The sequence below is a fragment of the Athene cunicularia genome (genome assembly GCF_003259725.1).
Source record: "Athene cunicularia isolate RWA chromosome 1 unlocalized genomic scaffold, athCun1 chr1_part1, whole genome shotgun sequence".
NCBI lineage: Eukaryota > Metazoa > Chordata > Aves > Strigiformes > Strigidae > Athene > Athene cunicularia.
In genome coordinates this window covers 104,048,570-104,070,785 of record NW_020799091.1, presented here as the reverse complement: position 1 = coordinate 104,070,785, position 22,216 = coordinate 104,048,570, and the positions used below count along the sequence as shown (strand labels likewise).

The following is a 22,216-nucleotide window of genomic DNA, read 5'->3' as shown; positions in this document are numbered from 1 at the left end:
AAAAAAAAAAAAAAAAAAAAAAAAAAGTGGCATCTGCCACAGGCCTATTGATTTGATATATGATTGCATGCATTTTTTATCAGTGGGCTCTGGATAAAACAAAATCTTGGGAATAGTCAAGGTTTTCAGTCAGCTAATAGGATAGCTTAAGTGAAAAGTAATATCTTAAATTACATATTCTGCATGTATTTTGATTTTATGCAGTTTTGATGATCAGTAAAAATTACTATCACCAGCTTACAGTCTGCATGAAATATGTTGGTTATATCTGTATGCTGGTTTTGGATGGGGTAGAGTTAATTTTCTTCATAGTAGCTAGTAAGGGGCTATGTTTTGGATTTGTGATGAGTTTGTGTGTGTAGCAGGGGTTTTTGTTAGTGGGGGAGGGCACTACAGTGGTGGCCCCCTGTGAGAAGCTTCTTGAAACTCCCCCAGCTCCAAGTCAGACCTGCCTCTGGCCAAAGCCAAGCCAATTAACGATGGTGGCCGTGCCTCTGTGACAACATATTTAAGTATTGGAATCTGGAAAGAGGTGGGGGAGTTGTGAGAAGTTACAAGGAGGACACCTAGACAAACACCAAGGTCAGCTGAAGAAAGGAGGAGTATCTGGGGAGGTGCCCCAGAGCAGAGACTCCTCTGTATCCTGTAGTTGTTACTAGAAAAGTGGATGGTGAGATGGCAGGTCTGCCCCCTTGCCACCCATGGAGGTCCACAGTGGAGCAGAAGCCCATGGAGGACCCTGTGCCAGAGAAGGTGGCTGCACCCAAAGAAGGCTGGGACTTTGTAGGAAGAAGACACTGCTGTTGTAATTTTGTGCTGGGAGGATTGCAACACATGGGAGGGACCCACAGAACCAGCTTGGGAAACGTTATGGCCCTTGGGAAGGACTCACATCAGAGAAAGTTCATGGATTACTGTCTCCCGTGAGAGGGACCCCATGCTGGAGCGGGGGAAGAATGTGACGAGTCCTCCCCTGAGGAGGAAAGAGTGGTGGACTGACTGTACCCCCATTCTCTGCCCCACTGTGCTGCTGGGAGGAAAGAAGGTAGAACAATCAGGAGAAAAGCTGAGCCCAGGAAGGAGGGAGTGGTGAGAGAAGGTGTTTTCAAGATGTGGTGATGCTTCTCACAGTCTTACTCTGTCTGTTAAGTGTTGTTAGAGTTTGAATTAAATTCATGTTTTCTTCTTCTAATGAGTCTGTATTTTGCTCTTGACTGTAATGGGTGAATCATCCTTCCCTATCCTTATTTAAGTCCTCCAGCCTTTTGTTTTATGTTTTCCTGTTCATTCCTGAGGGAGGAGGGGTGAGCGAGTGGGCTGCATGGTGCTCAGTTCCCCTCTGGGCTCAAACTACAACAACAGTGTTCTTTTTGTTATTGCTGAGCAGTGCTTAAACAGAGTCAAGGCCTTTTCTGCTTCTCACCCCACCCCACCAGAGAGTGGTATGGGGATATACAAGAAACTGGGAGGGAAAACAAGCTGGGACAGCTGACCCCAGCTGACCAAGGGGATATTCCATACCGTATGATGTCATGCTCAGACTCTAAATCTGGGGGAGGAAGAAGGAAGCAGGGGGACATTCAGAGTGATGGTGTTTTGTCCTCCCAAGTCACTGTTACATGTGATGGAGCTCTGCTTTCCTGGAGATGGCTGAACACCTGCCTGCCAAAGAGAAGTGGTGAATGAATTCCTTGTTTTGCTTTGCTTGGGCACGCAGCTTTTGCTTCGCCCATTAAACTGTCTTTATTTCAACCCACGAGTGTTCTCACTTTTACCCTTCCAATATTCTTCTCCATCCCACCAGGGGGTAGTGAGTGAGCAGCTGGGTGGTGCTAAATTGCCAGCTGGGGCTAAACCATGACAATCTATAACTTTTAAATGTTCAAATGTCCATTGTTCTATCAATCTACTGCTACAGCTATTGATCAAAGTCAGTAGCAGAAAAGTCATAAAGTAAATGTGATACTTTCAGACTAGAAATGAGAAGAGTTGTGGTGGGAAGGTTTCTGCCGGATCCCTACAGGAGATGAATCGAGAACTGTGATTTCTGGGATCCAGCCTAGCTAATTTCCTTAACCAGTCTACCAATTTCACTAATTTTACAGGTAATTATCTAGGACACTTCTAGAAGGAAACACTCTTAAGATAGAGATTTTACAAGGACTTTGATTTTTAAAAACCCCAAAGCATAATGTGTAGTTACACTGACAATAATCTTAATACTTCTCATAGATTTCAAACATGAACAAATAATTTCAAAATATTCCTTGTATTAAATGGAATCAAAGATTATCTTCAGATTCTGAAGTGGTCAAAATTTTTGGGAAAAAAAAAAAAAAAAGATGATTCAATGACCTTTTTATTGTACGCTGACACTGAAACTCTTCAAAAGATGCATTGTGAAAGATGAAAAGTTTTCCACAAAGATTTCCCTTTGTAACATGTTTAGCTAATTTGCTGAGAACGGTCAGTTTTCTTGTCCGCAGAAGGTCTATTCACCTCATAAGTCTAATTTTATATACACAAACACCTTGTTTATTTCAAATAAAGGAGAAAAAGGTAGAAAAAAGTTGGAAATACACTGCAAAATTACAGAAAAAGAGTGAAAACAGGGGTTTATGTCTTCCCCTTTTGTGAATACTTTTTTAATACTTTATTCTATCTTTACATTTTGTTAAAATACTACTGAATGATACAATACAATTGCTTTTCAATCACATTTCAGTTACTATTTCAGATTGTTCCCTATACATAAAACTTATAATTATTTCTTTTATACTTTTACTTGCAGCAGATTTTGTTAAAAATTGTAATGGCCTTTTCTAGTATGAAAGAACATTTGCATTTCATAGTTTGAGTAGTTCTGAGAATTTTCTTCACTTTACCAAATTATTTTTTCATGGTCCTGGATGGATAATCCAAAATTTTCAAATAACTGTTTTAAAGCATGTGACTACAAAAATCTGTTTAAGAAAAACAAACTTCTTACAATACAGGATAACTTCCTATGATTCTCTTAGTGTATATTTAAAATTAGTTACAAGAATTGAGGGCTATGTCAGGTTACTTTTTAGAAGATGCAGATCAAACCTTCTAGAAACATATTGACCATAATAAGAATGAAAGTAGTTAAATATTTTACTTTCTAGCTCACTTCTGAACATATCAAGAAGCTCTATTAAGCTACTAAAAATACAGATTTAATCATATTTTTAAACAGTTTAGTCTCAGCCAGGGGACTGTTGTTAGCTCTTTGCCAATAAAAAAAGCTAGACAAAAGTTTTCACTAAGATGTGTCCATGATATCCTTTATAGAGATAAATACAACATTATAGAAAATGCTTAAAATTTTAATGTAAAATAGATAAATATTGTGCTTTAAATATATGTCAATATTTTTATTTAACTGGAACTCTGGTTTTCAAAGCAACCTAGCAGTATTAGAATTATGAAAGGATAAGCTTTGAATTTACAAAATCCCTGTGATATCTGATCTAACCTGTACCTTCCTTTAACTGTAAACAACCTCATTAAAATATTGACATTTAGAGCATTTGGTAAAAAAAAAAACAAAACAAAAACCAAACACCAACCACCACACACACCAAAAAAAAAAAAAACAAAAAAAAAAAAAAAAAAACGAACAACCAAAACTGATGGAGAGGAAAGAATATCAGCTAAAGAGACAAATTGAGTGGGTTCATTTTAAAGGTCTTGCATACATGTTGTGATAAATAATTTAGTTCCAAACAGGACTTCAAACTAAGTTTCCAATTTATTAAGTGAATAGGGACAAGCAATCAGCGCTGTGGGCGCCTGGAGTCTCTGCTCTACCAGAACACACACCGTACAGTTTCTGGTTTTGGTATTTATCTCTTATGTTGTTACATATTCATGAAAAGTCGTATCTTCTTTAGCGCATGCCCTCTTCATCTCCTGGAGTCTTCTCGACTCTCACCCGATGGTCACTGGAGTATGCATGCGCTCGATCCAATTCATGACAGGAATCAGGTTGTTAACATACTATATAACATTCCTTAAATAACATTTGTAAGAAAAAGGCAAGAACTATTTACACATTGTCTTGTTCCCTTTAAGTTGGTGGCTATGTAAAGGCAAACAGGACACCCCCTGCCCCCCATCAGCCTGTGACCAGATAAGAGCAAATAGGATACTTAAGAATTCCATGTGTAGAGGGGGGTCACAGTTCATCACTCATCATACAATGCCCCACATTGACACGAATCAGATGAACACATTTAACACATGTTCTGACACTATTAGCTTCTTTTACAAATCATTGTGAAGAGTCAATAATGGAAAAGAAAATTTAGTTTCTCCTTGCTCAGGTGGTGTTTGCATTAAATTATTTTTAGCACAGAATAAAAAGGTACTTTGTGCCAAGCCACAAACACTAAACAAGGAAATTGCTGGAAAAATTTAAAAGGCAACATGAAATACAAAATCAAGGTCAATCTATTTAATCATGCCTAAGGGTTGAAAAGTCACCCTACAGGCTGAATGATTGTTTACAAATAGTTTTTGACAGGTAATTTCACTGAACACTCCACCCACATTTTAACTTTATGGGTCAAGTCCTAAATCCAATGAAATCAACTGGCAGTTTGCAGTTGATTAGCACAAGAATGTTTCATGTGCTTCTGAGAGCAGGGGAAAGTAAGCAGATTATGGGGCATTTTAAGATGTTGAGTATCACAGACAAACTGTGGGGATATCAGTTCTTTTTCCTGCTTGTTTGGCTCCAGCTGATGTGGAATGCAAAGTGGATTTGGGAACACTGCTTTAGACTGCCCACATGTAAATTAAATTTATAGACCAGAAGAAAACTTTTAAAAAATAATTTAAAGGCCACGGGAAACCTGTTGGATGTGTATCCATACAGCAGCTGCAATAAAACAACAAATATTGCAGGACAAAATGTATTTTTAAAAAATATCAGAGGAAAGCATCACATCCTCTGTCTTCTATTTCCTGGCCTCTGGGCTGTGTCATGTCTGCCTCCTCCTCACCTAGTTTCAAGGATGATTTGATGGACTTTCACGTTTCCAATTGTACCCTGTTACAGGGCAGTTGTGCTGAATTACATAGTGGTGGTAAGGAGGTATTGGTTTCTTTCTGCCACAAGGGAGACCTTTTTGCTCAACACCAGACACACCAGTCCTCACACTTCTGCTGCAGTATGCAAACCAGTAATTTAAATGTTTACAGATGTGTTGCTAGTACTTGCTGTCTCCTCTTCAGCTATGTAAAAACTAAGCCACAGGTTTTGGTCTGAAGTGCAGCTTTTATCTAGAAAATTTCAAAAGGAAAAAGATTAAAAAAAAAACGAATTAAAAGTCTAGAACTTTTCAAGAGGGAGAAAAATATTATGAATTTTTAAAAATTTTAATATTTTCTTTTAAGTCCTCTAACAATTAAACCTATTCTGCACTCGTAGCCCAATCAAAATTCTATTGGACTCTATATTTAGTGGGCTGTTAAATTACATCTATTATTAATATAGAAAATGTGAATAAGATCAAAAATATCTATTTATTTGAAGTGGCAGAAAAATGACCATAGATTTAAAATTATATTCTTATTGTTTTATTACAAAGCTGTTTCATTAAAATATATCTTGAGGTTCTATTGAGACAGATATCTGATTTTTGCAAGTTTTAACACTAAACCCGTCTTAAGATTGAAGGCAAACACTGACTAACTTATTTCTAAAAGATTTACAGTTTTCAACAGAGAGTCAATTGCCTTCTAAATAATTGGGGGATGGGAGGATACTATGATTTATTTACTGAGCATGCATAATGAGACTACTGCCCTTTGGTGGAATGATATCTGGATTCCCCCTACCCCCTCAAATGAATAAAGTAAGATTTCAGGTTTAATTTTTTAAAGCAGAAGAGAAAATATTTTAGTTCACTATTTCCACTGTTAGAATAGCTTTCTGTGCTGCTTTACTGTAGAACTACATTTGATACCAGTATAGACTACAATCATTTGATTCCATGAAATTCTTAAAATGACCAGTAACAGACTGGTCATAATAATAAAAATAATAAAAATAATATTGATCATTTACTGTAAACAAAGAAAACAACAACAAAAAAATCTAATCATAGTAGTAGGAGTTAACAGAGGAAGAGGTGGCTTCCCTCCCTTACTGGGATTATCATTACTGGATGAAAAACTTACAACTTTGTGTATGTTCAAAGTAACTTGCTGCATAACCTTATAAATTCCCTTAACATTAATCATTAATAATAATTAATATCATTAATAACATTATCCCATGTTTTATGGTGTGATAGTTTTAAGCCCTGCCGGGACCAGAGACCACATTGCCGTTGTCCCTCCCCCACCCTCGGACACAAGTAGAGCACAAACCCCGGGTTAAAATAAGAAGAAATTGAATACAACAATGTGATAAACAATCTGAACAACAACAGTAGCAATGGTAACAATAAACAGTTATAACAGCAAACAAGACAAAAGATATACAGAGAAATACCACAATGGACACAGGCAGCCCGCACACCTGCTTCCCGTGACCAAAGCCACAAAGGGAAAAGCTTCCCATGCTGCCGCGCCGGACCTGATGTCAGCATGGTATGAATAACCCGGCTGGAGATCCCTTCCTCCTGCTTAGGAGAAACTTAAACTTATCCTAGCTGAACCAGGACACATGCAAAAACAAAACCTCAGTGAAGTCCATGGAAATTTTTCCATGAATGGATAAGGACTAAGATATTAAGTTAAACAACAGATTTCCTTTAGTGGTAAACAGGTACTGACGTTTTTCTCTTAGTCTCTAAAACAACAGGGTAAAACAGAAGCATCACTACCTTTCAGTTCTGCAGGTAATACACAGATCTAACTTAAGTAACTCACTTCAGGAGACATTTTGATATCTAATTAAATTGTTCTTTAGAGAAAGAACATCATAAAGCTGGCTTCATAAGACCATGAACATTATTAGTTAAGTACTTGCTCTTTAAAAAGTGCATATTTTATGACACAAAAGTGTTGGGGGGGTACACTTTGAGTACAAATGAATTTCTGATACAAATTTACCAAACTGCTCAAAAGGCTGCAGACAGTAGCTCATGCATTATATCTAGTTTGCTTTCAGAGTGTCTTATTTCAGAACAAATAGCCGTCACAGCAATGTAATTTTACTGATTAAATATTATTTCTAATTAATTATATTGTACAGTATCTTCACCTCATTACATTTCATTCTTATATTCTTTTTTGTGATATAAGAGAATCCTATTAAGTCTGTTTAAATAATCTATAAAATCCAGCAGAATGTTGATTTTCCATTTATTCACCCAGAGGAGTTCAGGCAACAAAAAAGCTTTATTTGCTCAAAAACTGTCAAAAAGAAAAGTATTCAGTTCAAAGAGATATGAAAGATGAGGCACCAAGGGGATGATTACAGTACTGTCTTTAATTCATTGGCCTTCCACCTCTGACATTAGCTTTTATTAAACACATGATCCAAATTAAGAGAGAAATGTACTATTTTTTATATTATCAGACAAAGCAATCACTCCTTAACTTTCTCAGAAGTCTTGCATTTTCAGAGTTATCAGGTATTTCAACAAAATCAGAACACAGTATTCATTTTCCATAACCTTCAAACTCATACTGTTTCTCTCTTTTTTTTTTTTTTTTTTTTTTTTTTTACCTGAAAGGCTCTTGTGGGACATCCAAAGCATTTTGTTTCTACTATAGCAAGCACTTGCTGTTAAAAGAAAATATTACTTTCTCATTTTCTGTCTTGCTTTCTTCATACTAAATCCAAAATGGTAAACACAGGTAAGTCTCTTATATTCTAGATACAAAGAAAGTTGAAATCTATAGATAAATTCAGATTCTTGATTTAAATGCAGATTTAGATCTAGGTTTTATTTTGTGGCATAAACTCATCATAAAGATGGTTCAAGGTCAGATTGGATGGGGCTCTGAGAAACCTGATCTAGCTGAAGAGATGTTCCTGTTCAATACAGGCAAGGTTGTACTAAAAAACTTTTAAAGGTCTCTTCCAACCCAAATTATTCTCCGATTCAATGATTTTATTTTCCAAGATTTCTAATATTTTAGGTGCCTTCTGACCTCTACTGTACTGGGGTTTTTTCTTTTTTTTTTTTTTTTTTCTTTCAGAAAACATATATCAAATACCTAGCTTCTGGTAGAATCAGTCATAGATCAGAGCAATCTTCCTTCATTTTCTCATGTGATAATCCTAATGCAGCACATCTGAATAACTGTCTCTTCATTCTTTTTAATCCCTGAATGTTACTCTGTGATACAACTACCTAGACAACTTCTCTCTTCTACCTTTGTGCATTTGACACTAATCTATCACTTAAACTCTCTCACTTTCTTCTCCATGTCTGGTCATTTTTCAGAATTCAATCCATTTATCTAATTTAACAAGATTGTGCTGATTGTAGATCCTGTCTTCCCAAACAGCTGTGATCCTGCTTAGCCTGCTGATGAAAATTAAAATCCAAATGTTGCAGAATGAAGTTTAAGATTTTGCTAAGACCTAATGTTTTGATTTTTCAAATTATTATTTGGAGGGTTTTGTTTCTGTTTAGTTTGGGGTTTGAGTTTTGGAATGTTTCTTTTTTTTCTAATATTCACCTGATTATTAAAATCAATTGAAATAAGTTACATCTATGGATAAAATATTTTTGGGGGTAGGATTCATTCTAATAAAGTTTGGTTCAGGGTGTCTCAAAGTACACAAAATCACTTTTTCTCTATTACACACATGCAATGGCATTGCTGGTGAAAGATCTTACAGCATGGGTAAATTGCAATCAGTTGCTCACTGAAAAAAAAAAAAAGTTATTTGTCACAGAGACATGTATTTATTCAGAAACACTATAATCAGGAAGAAAAATGCATCAAACAAATCTGCCTTTTCCTAAGCCTTCAAGTCTACAGAGTTCACTTCAGTGAAGTAACTTCACCCTAGTTTTGTCAGCTGAGTGCACATTTTGGAGTTATTTTTTTGTCCATTTTTGGAATAGACATATAGGATCAAAAGTCTAATCCCATGGTCAGTAATACATACTTAAAAGAGTGTAAGCAAGAGAAAGCATTTATGACAGTAAGCTGTGTCTTTAGCCACCCTGAGGCTTAGACACTTCCTGAGTCAGGTGAGTTACCTTTGTGTTTAACAGCCTTTGATGGGTTCTACATCCATGAATTTGTCCACTTGGTTTTTTTGAGCTCGGCTGTAAATTTTTTGTATGCTGTAGCTGCAAGTTCCACAATGATCAAAAAGGCTGAAAAGAAGATAATACACATCAAGGAGCAAATATACAGGGTTAAAAGGAATTGCTAGGTTCATCATTGGGCCATTAATAGATCTTATTTCACTAATCTTCATCATACTTGACTGGCAGTATCAAAAAACCCCAATGTAATACAACAGTTTGCAGTTTAATTCTGATATTTTAACTAGGGAGAGCGTGGTTTTATATGCAAATTCATATTACCTAATCAACAGGAAAATAAAAAGTAGAAGATGTAGGAATACTGTCATAAAGACTAACAAATGTCACAGATTTCAAATCTAAATGCTAGTGGTAAAGCAGCAGTTGGATTTTATTTTGAGAAAAAATATATAAACTCAAATCCTCAAAAACCCCAAACATCAAAACAGTCTCAAGACTGTAAGTGAAATACTGGCTCATTCATCTTGTTTGAGTCATTCTGCCCCCTTAATTATATTTTGGAGGTATTCCCTCTGAGTGCCATTTCTCTTCACATTTTCTGCTATCTCCATCTGGAGTTTGTTTACCAGAACTTGCTCCACTTCTCCCAGGCTTGAGATTCCACTAAAATGGATTACTGACATTCATTACAATATATGATATTTGCAGCCTTTACCTTCCCCTGTGCATTTATCAGAAAGATAATAATGCATAACCTTTTCTCAGAGTTCTTTTCAGTCTGTTCTTTCAGGTGAAAAGGAAGCCAGTCACAAACCATTGTAAAAGAAGGCAGTGTAAGCAGATTTTGCAAAACCAATCTCCATTCCTTCATTTTAAAATATTTTTAATGCCATATCTAAAGGATACACAGATATACAAAAATATCTGTATTGTTAGTCTTTGACTTACTGCTTGAAGCAGCCTATCAGGTATAAAGAAAATATATCATTATTTATGTGTAGCATTTCTACAGTAAAAACTATTTTTTCCAAGCCCGGTGCTTAAGACAAGATACCTTTTTGTTGCTTCCACTTTTTCTGAAAAAATAAGGGTCTCACAGCAGTCTAAACAAATCCAAACTACTGCAGACATTGTTGAGAAAAACACTCTCTTGTTAATTTTTTTTTTTTTTTTTTTTAAATCTTACTGATCTGCTGAGTTATAGCAGAGTTTACGTCCTTACTGTTTATTCTAACTGTGGATTTTTTCCATAATGTATTTTCCATTACTTTTGGATTCTAAGGAAGCATGTGTTTGATCACCATGTCCATATGAGTGATGTGGGGATATGGGGGAGGGAAAAGGGAAGGGAAAGTGTAAGAAGAAAGAAATAGGCAAAGACTCTCTGAACTGTGTCTTTAAAACCCTAAAAAGCCTAATCTCCATTAGAAAATTCAGGAACGGATGAAAAGCTGGGAGAAGAAAACTGTCACAAGATTTGACTGAATATCAGACTTTTCCCAGCATTAGCCAGCTTATTTAATATTACTATCTGAACTCAGATATCTCCATAAACACAAACCTTTTTTATACACACAGGAACATGTAAGGGAGAAAGGAAGACCAATTTTCATGAGGTCTTCAACTCTGTTTTCACAGAAAACTATTATTTTATCTCACAACTGTTTTTTGTCATTTTGTGGTTATCATTTTAAAACAAATTTTCAGTAAAGAATTATAATAAAATTGTAAATGTCATTTTTAGATGCAAGTCAAACTGTTAGGAAAAGTAAATATGCCATTGTGTTATGATCTTACCAAGTGACCCTCCATGATAAATTGCAAATACATGCCACAACCAAGTCAGTAATGATATGCTTTAACTCACAATATGCATCAATTCCCACAGCCTCCTGCACTTTGGGGACTTACAGAGGTATTAGTTTTCTTCTTGAACATGTAGTTCAAAAATAAATAAATAAGCATTATCATGATGCATGATGTATCAGCATTCAGAAAGTGGCTCTTTTATCAGGAATCAACACTGGGTTGTGGCTGAATAGTATATCTGGCTGCTAGGATTACGAGTCTTTATATGGGGTATATGACTGTGGTCATTAAAAAGTCCTTTGGGCAGTTTCAGTTTTCAAAGAAATTGTACACCAGCTACATACTAATGGTTGATTCTACACTTTCCTCATATCTTTCCTACCAGGTAAACATACTTCTCACTGCCTACAGACCTTTTGAGTAACAACTTTACACACAACTAACAACTACCTAGTTCCAACGTAAAACACAGTGCAATTTGCCAATATGAAGAAATTTTTTTCTATATATCAAGAGCCTAAACCTATAGATTATGTGCACTGCGGTTTATGTTCCATCACTGAAAGAAAAGAATTGCACTTGCCTGAGGACTAGAGAGCTAGACGCACACAAAGTCAAGGATGTTGAACTGGAAATGTTGACACTTATTGTGCTTTTCCTTTAACTCAGTAAGGTTCTATATTTTAAGCGAAGAAAGTCTCCAGGGTCTCAGCTGTGCCATGTTTTATATCAGAATGAAGGAATTTTTACAGGCCAAAATCAGTGAAGCTTCTTAGAGTAATGAGTGCTCTTTGGAAGGTGGCACAAAATGGCCCTCAGCAAAGCAGAGTTACTCAAGAAATAACAGATTGAATTCCAAACTACCTGAACAGCAAATGAAAGAATGGAGAGCAGTGCTACCTGCAAAATATGAACGTAAGAAATGTCCTGCTCTCTCAGAAGCATGGGCCATCTATTTTGTCTCTTCAGATGGCATTAGGAAATGCTATTTAGAAATATGCAAAGCATGCAAACCCAATCATCTTCTGCTGTCTGTTCTTCTTATACTGGCTGGACAGTCCTGATTGTGATTGGGTTGTTAGTATATTTCTGCCTGGTCCTGTTAGTATTCATTTCTGGATCTGCTGTCCAGGGATTTATCTAATCCCTTGAACCTGCTACTTGAACCTACTATTGCTGCCTCCTCCCACAATTTCCTGTGCACCAAGTCACACAAGTTTATTGCCTACTGTGTATACTATCTGTCTCAAATCAATCTCACTGAAGTGCTTCCCAGTTTTTGTATTGTGGGTATTGAAATATATATGCGGCCTCGTGACTTTACAAACTCCTTTAACTTGCAAATTTGGAGATTTCACTTTGCCTGTCCTGTCATGATTTTTGCGCGCTGAGCCAATATTTCCCTTTAGAGAAGCCATATTGTCACTTTCCCATCAGACTCTCTGCATTTACTCTTCTTATATAGTCTTATTTCATACAACAGCCTCTGCCGTCTTAGCTGTGACAGAAGTGAGGCTCACTGGTCTGTGGTTCTCAGGACCCTCTCTAGAGCTCAGGAGTGGCAAGGCACACACAAAGAGTCTCTTACGCCTATACCAACAAACAAATATTATAATGATTGCCAAAAAGTCTCAATATCACAACCTAAACAAACAAAACTCCCACTACATTCAACATGACCTAAGCCTAAACTCCTATGTGCTTCACTGAATAGGAATGAATAGAACATGTGTTAATATTCTCTTGGCATAACAACCAGGCACCAAGCTCCATCAGTAACTGTAATGAGAGTTATACCTACAGTAGTGCCCTAAAATAGCTTGTTATTTACTGCCCCTTAAAACTCTTGCAGAATAAGTCATTACAATCAAATGTCGGAGTGTTTCTGTTGAAACATATACTGACTGAAGTTGAAGCCTCTGAGAACTTAGCATCACAACAATTAGTTTATACAGACTGCTTACTGAGAGAAATGGTCAGACACGTGTTGATTTTTGTCTAGAATATGAAAACAGAAAGAAAATATCTGTAAATAATTAGATGGTGTCCTCTATTCTGTGTATGGCACATATACAGACAGAACTCACCACTTCTGATCTTCAGGGAGACAATGCACAGAGATCAGAGGTTCTTGGTATGTAATGACACATCTTATTAATTCTTGATGCTTTTGATTTTAATAATATTTTCAAAAAGTATTTCAAGAAACAATGCCAGTTCTACCGAGCTAGGAAATCTGATTTGAAAAACCCATCCTAAGAATCTGAATGAAATTTTGCCCACAGACCATTAACCTTCATTCTATTAGCAGTGATAACTTGACATAGAGTGGTTTGCTGTAAATCAGTTACCAAATTAAGTAAATATGGGAACTTCCGAAAACTTTTTAAAGTAGGTTTTGCATCATCAGAAAAAGTTAGTGTTTTAATCCACAACCCCTGACTGGTCTACTACTAATGAAAGATTCCCTAAAATTATCTTCATAAAGGTCAAAATGCTAATTAGGAAATTCTCTTCAGTGATAAATCAGAGATGTGGAACAAATTATTAGATCAGCTTTTTCTAGAGTTCAATTACCCTTCTTTTCATTTTAAAAACATAAGAAAATTCAAAATAAGAGTGGAATTTTGTATCATTAAACATTTCTTCTTTTTTAATTGGATATAAAATGATCTTGGAAGGTTTGAATTTACATAAATTGCATTTTAGCTAAATTTAGGTACATTTTTACATGTATCATTAGTATTTACTTATTAACAGGAATACAATCAATGGCTATAAAATAATTTAAGAGATATCCTTCAAGTTATTAAGTACTAATATTCTAAACTATATATATTTAAATAAAACACATTTCTAAACTACATAGAGTTAAAATACAGCAATATATAAAGATCAAGGAAAGATACAAAGTCATTTAAATCACAAAATACTCTTTTCCTGTCAATCACTTTTAGAAATGAAGGATCTGCCAAGAATTTACAGATATAATGATCCATCTATTTTTCTGAAACAAACAATAATTAAGAAAACACTTGTAATACCTCAGCAAACTGAAATACTGGCATTTCTAGTTCTTATTTGCAACATTACTGTAAGTGTAATGCTTGTCACATATATTGAAGATGTGTACTATTGGAAAAAAAATAATACTCTTGAATTCCAAAACTGTAGGACATTCATAGTAAACACTATAAACACCTTTGGTTTATTTACACCCCCATTCAATACAAACATTTATTATAACAGCATTTTCAGTAAAATGGCAGGGAAGCAGAAGCAAGTTCTTATATCGATAAATCCCAAATAACCTTAAGGATCAAACCCAAGCTGTTTATGCATACTGGAAAACTGCCACAAGCTATAAGGAAGTTGCATGCTTACCTAATATGCTTCTGTTGACAGACAGTATGAAAAAAATATTCCCAACACGTTTTTATACATAGTATGGGACTAAATTGTCCAGCCATGTTGCAGAGAAGAAACCATGTACCCAACTCTTGAAGTCAAACCAGAATGTAGCCTGAACCCTGAAGTCATATGGTTATCTATCATCAAATAAGAATTTACTCAAGTACTCATTTTTCAATTCTCTCAAGTATGGTGAGGTATTCAGGTATTAACTGAGCTGATAATGAAGGATGATAAATTCATATTTCATTAATATTTGCAAGATACAGAGTCAAAGGACATTCATATAGTCTTAACAGATTTAGTCTTTTATGTAGATATAGACAACATGCAAATTTTTGTAGCAATTTTATTGAACAAATACATGCTTTCCTTAACTTCTAAGACAAGGGACAAATTAAAAAAACTTAATTACATCATCTTGTAATTTTTTTTCTTGATGGAATTGTGTTGGTTAGTTTCTATTTTGGACTATGCGAAATTAAATATGAGAGTTCAGCAAACATATTCCTCAGCTAGTTTTAGAATCATAGAATCATACAATCATTTAGGTTGGAAAAGTCCAATCCTGAAATGAACACTGCCAAGTCCAACACTAAACCATGTCCCCAAGCACCACATCTACACATGTTTTAAACACCTCCAGGGATACCACTTCCCTGGGCAGCTTGTTTCAATGCTTGATAATCCTTTCAGTGAAGAAATTTTTTCTAATATCCAATCTAAACCTCCTCTGGTGCAAGTTGAGGCCATATCCCTTTGTCCTTTTTCTTGTTACTTGGGAGAAGAGATCAATACCCACATCGCTGCAAACTTCTTTCACGTAGTTGTAGAGAACAATAAGGTCTCCCCTCAGCCTCCTTTTCTTCAGGTTAAACAACCCCAGATCCCTCAGCTGATCCTCACAAGACTTTTTCTTCCAGATCCTTCACCAGTTTCATTGCCCTTCCCTGGATATTCTAGTACCTCAGTGTCTCTCTTGTAGAGAGGGGCCCAAAACCAAACATAGTATTTGAGGTGCAGCCTCACCAGTGTCGAGTACAGGGGAATGATCACTTCTCTAGTCTCTCTGAACACACTATTTCTGACACAAGCCAGGATGCCATTGGCCTTCTTAGCCACCTGGGTACACTGCCATCTCATATTCAGCCAGCTGTTGACCAACACCCCCAGGTCATTTTCTGCCAGGCAACTTTCCACCCACTCTTCCCCTACAGTTTCCTGGGGTTGTTGTGACCTAAGTGCAGGACCCAGTAACCTCATATGGTTGGCCTTGGTCCAGTGATCCAGCCTGTCCAGATCTCTCTGTAGAGCCTTCCTACCCTCAAGCACATCAACACTCCCACACAGCTCGGTGTCATTTGGAAACTTAGTGATGGGGGTGCACTTGATCCCCTTGTCCAGATCATTGATGAAGATACTAAACAAAACTGGCTCCAGTACTGATCCCTGGAGAATATCACTTGTGACTGGCCACCAGCTGGATTTAATTCCATTCACCACAACTCTTTGGGCCTGGACATACAGATATTTTTTTTTACCCATCAAGAGCATGCCCGTCCAATCTGTGAGCAGCCAATTTCTCCAGCAGAATGCTGTGAGAAGCAGTGTCAAAGGCTTTACTGAAGTTTAGGTAGACAACATCCACAGCCTTTTCCTCATCCACTGGGTGGGTCACCTTGTCATAGAAAGACATCGGGTTAGTCAAGCAGGACCTGCCTTTCATAAACCCATGACGACTGGGCCTGATCACCTGGTTGTCCTGTACATGCCATGCAGTGGCACTCAAGATGATCTGCTCCATAATCTTCCTTGGCACCAAGGTCAGACTGACAGGCCTGTACTACCCCTGATCTTCCTTCCAGCCCTTCTTGTAGATGAGCGTCACATTTTTTAACCTCCAGACAACTGGCACCTCCCCAGTTAGCCAGAACTGCTGATAAATAGTTGAAAGTGGCTTGGTGAGCACTTCTACCAGCTCCCTCGGTACTCTTGGGTGGATCCCATCCAGCCCCATATACTTGTCTGTGTCTAGGTGGTATAGCAGGTTGCTAGCCATTTCCCTTTGGATTACTGGGGCTTCATTCTGCTCCCCATCCCTGTCTTCCAGCTCACGGGGCTGGGTACTGGAGATAAACTGGCCTTGCTATTAAAGACTGAGGCGAAGAAAGCATTAAGTACCTCAGCCTTTTCCTCATCTTTTGTCACTATGTCACCAAAACAAGATAAAAATACCTATTGACACCAATGTGATGTAGATAAGTAGACACTCCTTTATTAACAACCAGGTGCATAGGGGAGTTGTCTCACCAACAATGCACACCTAACCCATGTAGCATGCTGATTATATAGGATACAGTAATACATAATAATCAAGTTCTCATTCATAAACATAATAATTCCCGTAACCCATTTTCTTATTCCCACCTCTTTCCAGTTATGTGCACTTGAGTCCTGAAATGAGTTGGGGACTGCTTTTGCAACCACCACGGACTACTGAATCAGAAAAAAGACCCTCCAGTGTCCTTGACTCAAAGACTTTGGCTCACATTGCAATTTTATCATGCTTTGAGTTCCTTTCACAATGTAACTTTTAGAGCATCCTGGTATGCAGGACAATAAATCATCCTTACTGAACAGTCTAACAATAGTATCTCTTCATGAGTTTTATTCTTTGAACGGAAATTTGGTTAATGATTGTTACCAGCCTATGTGGCCTTAGCCTGGGACTTTACAAAGGACTTTGTAGAAGCATAACTGGTTGTATGATTATTTTAAACTAAATACAATATTTCTATGACTACTTAAAATATTATACAACTCTCTTCTATAAAATAAATATTCCTGTGAAATTCCATTTAATTGATTAGGCCAAATCATTCCTTATCAAAATCAGCAAAAATCATCAGCTCAAATTAATAACAAATCAGTAACAATCAGTAACAACTATGTTTCCCCTCCCCAATCCAAAAAAAAAAAAAAAAAAAAAAAAAAAAAAAAGGATGGAGATTCTCCTTAGCCCTCCTTTTGTTATTAATGTATTTATAGAAACAGTTTTAATTGTATTTTATGGCAGTAGCCAGATTAAGTTCTAGCTGGGCTTTGGACCTTCTAATTTTCTCCCTGCATAACCTCACAATATCTTTGTAGTCCTCTTGAGTTTTCTGCCCCTTTTTCTAATGGTCATAAGTTTTTATTCCTGAGTTCCAGCCAAAGCTCTCTGTTCAGCCAGGCTGCTCTTCTTATTCAACCTGTTTTGGCCCAGCCTGTGAAATTGTATCTGAGCATTTCACCAAAGAACAACAAAAAGTTGTGATGAACAGCACATTACCTTTTGAAAGAGTAAGAAATCAAGAAAAAAAAAATCTGAGGAAACAATTTAGTTTTTACTGATGCCATTCAGAGATGGAGATCTACCTGAGACATGGAGAAAAGCCTAGACCTACTTGACGGCACAGGGAGACAGTTTTGCAAGAACTGACTCTGAATTAAGCTACACTTGGCTACATTAACTAAAGAATCTTGTAAGCAAAGATTTCTATCTTATTCTGAAAACACACCGTCCTCAGTGATTTAAAATCACTTCTTGATTGCATATCACCACTAAAGCGATATGATCCTTAATCAAGAAAATATCATAGTGCAACAGCTCAGTCAGAGGAAAATGTCTACCTCAGCAGTTAATATAGTGAGAATACATGTCTGGTTTTAGTGTATTTTAGTATGCATGATGTATTTATTTAAGCTGTAGGTAAGTTGTAGAGCTAATTCAAAAAGCTTACTATTACAGCTGTACCCAGAAAGAAGTCTACATGTATACCCCATGACCAGGATTACACATTGCCCATCTGTCTGTGAGCCAAGACACAGCTTTGTGAAGCAGTGCTGTGTGATTTTGGCCCAGTTGATTGAAAAAAAAAAATGCTGTCACGCTGTGAGAAATTACAGAAACTAAAGATAAGACACTGCAATAGTCAAGGACTCCAGGGAAAAATGAAATGTCCTAATAAAAGTGCAGGAAATTGGAAGACAGCAACTCAGCATGACTGAGGATCAGTCAAGGCGCTACAGAGCTCATCTGCCCCACCCATCTCCCACCAGCTACATGTAGTGACTCATCACGTGCCTGAATGACAATTAACATACATACAAGTGCTTAGCCTATTATATTCACTGAGACAATATTAGCCTATAAATAATTGCTGTGTTGACATAATTTTCCTGTACTCCTCCTTCTCTACAGTAAAAGGTTCCCAAGAAAAAAAAATAGCTAATAAAGAAATACTATGGGACCTCTGTCTATGGCAAGGAGTAAGAGCATTTTGAAAGGATTATATGTCAAGCTGTTATTTAACCTCTGAATCTGTGCAGACAAAATAGGGTCAAACTTAACTAATTTCAAAAATGTAGCAGAATCTCTACATGCCTTAAAATGTGTAGACTCCTTTTATAGACGTGTTGTGTAGTCTGAAACATAAAACTGATAGCAAGACTTTAACTCCCAGGCATTATATCATCAGCCCAGTACAGAAGCAGTTTTATGAACTGAACATTGAGCAGAAGCATGTCAGAGGTGTGCCAAATAAATGATCTCTGAGAAGATTTACAAATGTTGGAGTAGAAATGCTAAACATAAAAATAGGCAGGCAAACATTCTTGATGAGACAGGTTCTCCTAACTCCTCATATTTGTCATAGCTACTCATGTGTTTTCTAAGCCAAACGTGAGGCGCCTCCAGTGTAGTAGAACTTTTCTCAATAACTCATGTTTTTATAACTTAAATCAATTCTCTCCCCACATTTTGTCAAAGCGAATATCTTGAGGCCTAGAAATTCAGTATTTAATGACTAATGCTGTCAGACATTGATAGCAAATATCTGCTAGGTGGATGGAAAACATCAATATGATTTCATTGGAACCAATCAAGAAAAGAACAGAATTTGGTTTTAATGGTCCTGAAGCTTCCTAGATGTCTGTTGGAAAAGAAAACAGAGATCAAAGCTGTACATTGATTGTACAGCAGGTGTATGACAGGGCACCTCATGATATCCTCTTTTACAGACCTTTTAATCTATATGCCCAAGGTTTCCTTCCCTTGGAAACCAAAACACCTTGGAAAATTATATATGCATAGAGTCAGGATGCAACTACAGTTTTCAGAAAGTGCTCTACTATCAGTAATATTGCCATGCCCCACAGATGAGAGACAGAGAAATAGTATCTCCTTCAGGCTAAGGTATGTTCCACAGTGTTTAATCAGCTTAGCTTTGATTGTCTAAATCCCGTTAAACCTAGATGCCTTGAACAGCCTAAACATTACATGTAACCACCAGAGACCTCCTCATTACATTTTTGGACACTGAGGAAAGGTTTGCATCCAAGTACCTAAAAATACCTGTCTACCAGGCTGAACTCAAAATTCAAGGATGGCACAAACTATGAAACAATACACTTCAACATTCTTAAGAGAAGCTTGAGAGACATATAAAGGGTCTGTTCAGTCCCATGTGTTTCCCCAGTAATACCTAACAAGGGATGCCAATAGAACAAGAGTAGGCAGGGATATTTGATGTTTCTGATAGAGTTTTTTTACTTCTCACAGTTTTCATTTTAGTAAGTTCCCCCAGACCAGGAGTAGTCTTACTCATTTAGAAAGTCTCTGTGGATTACTCTGAAGTACTAAGGCTTGGACAACTGGCTCAAGTCAGAGTTGATCTATAGATGAATCCTGTATATTTGATAACTGAAAACCCTTGTGCTAGTAGGTATTGTACTAAGTTATAACAACCCACTTATGCTGATGTAAAAAGTGCTAAAGCATTGAAATACCAAAGCCTGAACAACAGGCGCCAAGCTGAAGCTCCCAACTTAGTGTGTAATCATTAACAAAGTGTGTAAGCTCGCTAGTGAAAGATGCAGCCTAGAATATAATCAGTAGTGAGGATGAAATGCTGAGAGAATGTATCCAACTTCCCTTGTTTAGCCTTGTTCAAGGCTGAGAACCCAGGTATTTGGCCTTGTTAGAAACTCCTTTGGTGTCACCCACTGAGCCCTGGCCAGGCTTTGGGTGGAATCCAACAGGAGAATGAAACCAGGAATTTTTTGCTCAAAACAAAGGTGCCAGCTATTCTGGCTTGCCTATCTCTGGTATATAAGGCTGGACCCACTCACAGCGACTTTGGAAGCCTCACCTATGGGTGGACGCACCGCGTAGGATTTCCCCCTTGTCGGGACAGGCTCTGCAAACCCTCGCTGTAACCGGGGCTGCCCAGCCACTGCGGGTCTGGGTGATGGCAATGTATGCAAATGGTGATGGATCTTTCCTAATCACTATTCTCTCTCTCAGGTAGTAATGATTTGATGCATTACCCGGTATTTCCCTTTTGTTGCTTTAGGTGCACTATTCTGCCTTTTCTTACTGTGTGTCTCCCGTATTACTCTGTTACATGATTTGGTTATCACCATTAAAATACACCTACTCTTTTCACTCTGGTGTCCGAGTTTAATTGGTATCCTTAATCAGCAAAATATACTCTTACATGTATTTCTCCAGTTGTACTGGGTTTGTGTGTGGTGGTGTTTTGTTAGTGGGGAAGGGGTTAGAGAGGTGGCACCTGTGAGAGGCTGCTGGAAGCTCCCAGTCAGACCAACCTCCCCAGCAAGGCTGAGTCAATTAGTGATGGTGGCTGTGAATCTGAATGACATATTTAAGAAGGGAAACCTAGGAGGAAGGGGAGACTGTGTGCAGGGGATACCTATGCAAACCATGAGTCTGCTTGGAGAAAGGATGAGGAAGGGGAGGACGTGCCCTGGAGCAGAGACCACTCCTGCATCCTGTTGTGAGAGGTCAGGCTGTCCCCCTGAGCCTATGAAGGTGACCAGTGGAGCAGATGCCCACCCAAAGCCTATGGTGGACCCCACACCAGAGCAGATGGCTGCACCTGAAGAAGGCCGGGACTCTGAGAAAGCCTGTGCTGGAACAGTCTGTTCATGAAGGACTGCAGCCAATGGGAGGGACCCATGCTGGTGTAATTCATGAAGAGCTGCAGCCCATAGGAATTATTCACATTGAAGAAAGTTCATGGAAAACTGAAAACTGTGCCTTGTGGGAGGGACCCCATGCTGGAGCGGGGAAGAGTGTGAGTAGCCCTCCCCCTGAGGAGGAAGGAGCAGCAAAAACAACAGGTAATGAACAGAACTCAACTTCCATCCCCTGCCCCCCTGCACTTCTGCAGGGGAGGAGTTAGAGAAATCAGGAGCAAAGGTGAGCCTGGGAAGAAAGGAGGGGTGGGGAGAAGATGTTTTTAAGATGTGGTTGTATTTCTCGCTGTCTTATTCCGATTTGATTTGTAAATTGGTGGTGTTTTTCAGATTAAATTGATGCTTTTTCTTCCGAACACACATCTGTCTTTTGCCTCTGACCATAATTGGTAAGTCAGCCCTCCCTGTCCTTTTATCAGTCCCTGAGCCTTTCGTTGTATTTTCTCATGGCTTAAACCATGACATCAGTCTTGCCTGCAATAATTTAATCATCAGTGTCACATTGTTGTAATGAGCTGCACATATCTGTTCTCTGCTATGTGAAGAACCACTTGCTGTATATTTTGAATCAGATCCGACTAGTTTATTTTGAATGTCACTGCTTGCATCGGAAGGGAATGTGAACAACTAAGCCCTATTTCCTAATGACACTATGACTTTGTAGACCTTTATCTTATCCTCTGTTATACCAAGTAATCTTTTACAGCCCTGGCTTATTCAGTCTTTCTTCATATAGAAGACAT

The 22,216-nt window shown here is 37.6% G+C and overlaps 1 long non-coding RNA gene across 1 annotated transcript; it reads right to left on the bottom strand.

Annotated features, from left to right (window-relative positions):
* Positions 1–390: 390 nt before the first annotated feature.
* LOC113483694 lies at positions 391–21,170 on the bottom strand. Its single transcript, XR_003399075.1, has 3 exons — positions 21,136–21,170; positions 12,176–12,181; positions 391–494 (listed from the first exon to the last, which is right to left on the bottom strand). It is a non-coding gene; the product is annotated as an uncharacterized LOC113483694 (long non-coding RNA).
* Positions 21,171–22,216: the final 1,046 nt, after the last annotated feature.